This window comes from Gopherus evgoodei, unplaced genomic scaffold (genome assembly GCF_007399415.2).
Source record: "Gopherus evgoodei ecotype Sinaloan lineage unplaced genomic scaffold, rGopEvg1_v1.p scaffold_163_arrow_ctg1, whole genome shotgun sequence".
In the NCBI taxonomy this organism is placed as follows: Eukaryota; Metazoa; Chordata; order Testudines; family Testudinidae; genus Gopherus; species Gopherus evgoodei.
The window spans coordinates 58,329-61,176 of record NW_022059826.1 but is presented as its reverse complement, the minus strand read 5'-3'; positions in this window follow the sequence as shown (position 1 = coordinate 61,176).

The following is a 2,848-nucleotide window of genomic DNA, read 5'->3' as shown; positions in this document are numbered from 1 at the left end:
CCAGACAAAGATGTATTTTAGTCATTTCTGGTTTAAATTGAGATCCCTTCCCTTTATAACTCACTTATCCTCCGCCATTCCCAAGTCAAGGGTCGTATATACTGACCCAATAGCATATCTTGAAACTAGAGCCAATCAACAATTTTAAGCATCATTTTCGTTCTCAGTGACCCAGAATTAGTAAAGTTGGACTACATTTATTTCAGAAGCATTTTGGCTGTAGAGCAGTGTAATCAGTGGGTTCACTCATGCTTAAAATTTAAGCACATGCTTAATTATCTTGCTAATTCAGGGTCTTAACTGGTAAATATCTTACTCAATTATTTCATTTAGGCCCCAATTCAGCAAAGCACTTAAGCTTGTGCTTAAATCCCACAGAGCCATTTAAATGCTTTGCTGAAGTGGGGTCTTGTTTTCTTGCAGTCAGCTCAGAATTCTGATGTATTTCTTCCTCATTAAAACAACAGCACAGCACTGCTGCTGTATATGAGTATACTTATTAAAGGACACATTTTCATAACATCTATTTGTTCATCAGGCTCAGCATTTAAGCACTCAAATAAGGTACTTTTATTGCTTTAATAATCCTTGATGTGAATTATCTTCCTTGCCTTTCTGGATTCTCCCTGGGTACTTCAATAGCAAAACAACTCTCTTCTCAGGTAAAAGAAATCTAAGAAGGGAAAGGCTGGCATGCACTCACAGGGTCTCTAAACAAACCAATCAAAAAATAAAAATAAATAAAATAATGGAAACTAGCCAGGAATTTAGGCCCAAAATGTAGGCTTTTATAATGTGATATCAACACTGCTTTGTGCAATATGAAGACCAGGATCTAACTCATTGAATATGAAGGAAAATATTAGAAATGACACTCTCAGTGTGCTGCAAGTAGGAGGGGATGTACTGAGTTAGTGTGCCTGCCCTTGGGTTCTTTAGAGCTCAACGACAATCTACAGCTTCCTCTCCTCTGGAAGAACACTCATGTCAAATGGTGGTACAAAAATTACCTGCCTCCCTCTAGGGCATAGCTGGCTCCATTTGTACATCCCTCCCCTCTTCTCCCCAGCGCACACTCTCTCTGGCTGGGGGAGATGTGAATGAAGTTCAGATACTATAAAATATTCAGTAACTTCAAACTTTCTCCTCTCTTAAGGCCAAACACTTTTCAGTGGTCTATTCTGTGGATAAGAGGGTAGTTTGTAGTGCAGAGTGGAGGTGAATTTTGCTCCAACTCCTTTAAAGTCTTATGGGAGTGGTGGTGTTTTTTTCAGCCAATTTCTTTATAAAGAAGTTAAATTTAGTCATCACATTTAGTCATCACATTTTCTGTCATAGAAAATATATTAGCTCCATTTATGCACCAGGAGGTTATTTCACTTGCTCATAAAAGGTGTGGGGTTGCAAAGAACCTCTTGAATGCTCACATCACAGGCTCTCATCACAGGCTAATCAAGTTAATGAATACAGGTTGGAAACTGCCTACAAAGGGATTGTCCTTAAGGATGAATAAGATTTTGGTTTAAAATTAGTTCACAGACATAAGTATGGCTTGATGAAAGGAAGGTTAATAATGGGCTTCTTTAGGATAGTCTTACATTTAATTAACCATTCTAAATTCATCTCTGAACCAATCTTGATGATTGCATTAGATGCAGAAAAAGCACCCACTTGTACAGAATGGTAAGATATATATAACACAATGTTCAGCATTTTGGTTTTAATTCTGAACTTAGATAATAGACTAAACTATTGGGCCAGGTACTGAGCTGCACCCGAGTAGCATTTGGCACAGCTGAGGAAGCTGTGAAGTGTCTTAGACCACCTTTATGCCGTCTCCTGTCCAAGATCTTGAGCTATATGGACCCCAACGCTCTGTCTTGCTGTAAATCAGCGTTATTGTACATTATACTACATGCTGATGGCCTCATTGGGGCTGTTCTAGCAGATGGAGATAGCCAAGGCATTGGGATGTGCCATCGATACCAGATGTTGGGGGAGGGCAAAGTGGGGTGGTATAGGAATCTGTGTGATAGCAGTGCATGACAAGAGAATCCCCCTACACTGAGGAAATCCTTCACTGGTTAGCTGAACCAGATTTAAAGTTGTTTTGTATTGCTAGAATAATGTAATGGGACTGGCCTGTTATATCTATTATCTAAGATAGAAAATCTCCATCTCTCTCTCCCTCCCTCGCACAATGACTGTTCCACTGTGGAATAATACTTAAATAGTTATAGGGCTAAAAAGAGTGGAAATGACATTGTAGTCCAGTAGTTAGGGCACCCACCTGGGAGGTAGGAGACCTTGGGTCCAGTTCCCTGGATCTCACTACAGTGTCATTATTTATTCACAGTGGAACAGCTTCAACAGGAGACATTAAGAAAACCCCATATTAGACTGTCCCATAGTTCAGTGCATGCTTCTGAGAAATGACAGATGCCTGTTCAAATCCTTTCCCCTACTTCTGGCAGAGATTGAACATGGCTCTCCCACATTCCAAGTGCGTGCACTAACCACTGGTCTAGAAGTTATAAGGTAGGTATTGCCTCTTTCAGATGGATTTTGAATGTGACCCTATCTTGTAGGTGCCTTCTGAACATGCCGACAAGATTAGGCCCTGCACCTGAATGTTTGTCTTTCCTTGCTTGGTGAATAATTTTGAGCCTGAACGGGAGCTGGCCCTTCAGCTGCCTAGAGTGAAGCAGCAGTGTGCATGCCTAAAGGCAGAAACTTAGGCACAGAGAGAACTTTTACTCTGTGTACGGGAGTGATTACCCACTCCTGCCCTTTGGGGCTTAAAACAGCCCAGGAGAGGGCTGTGGCTGGGGCAAGAAGCCTGGGCTGA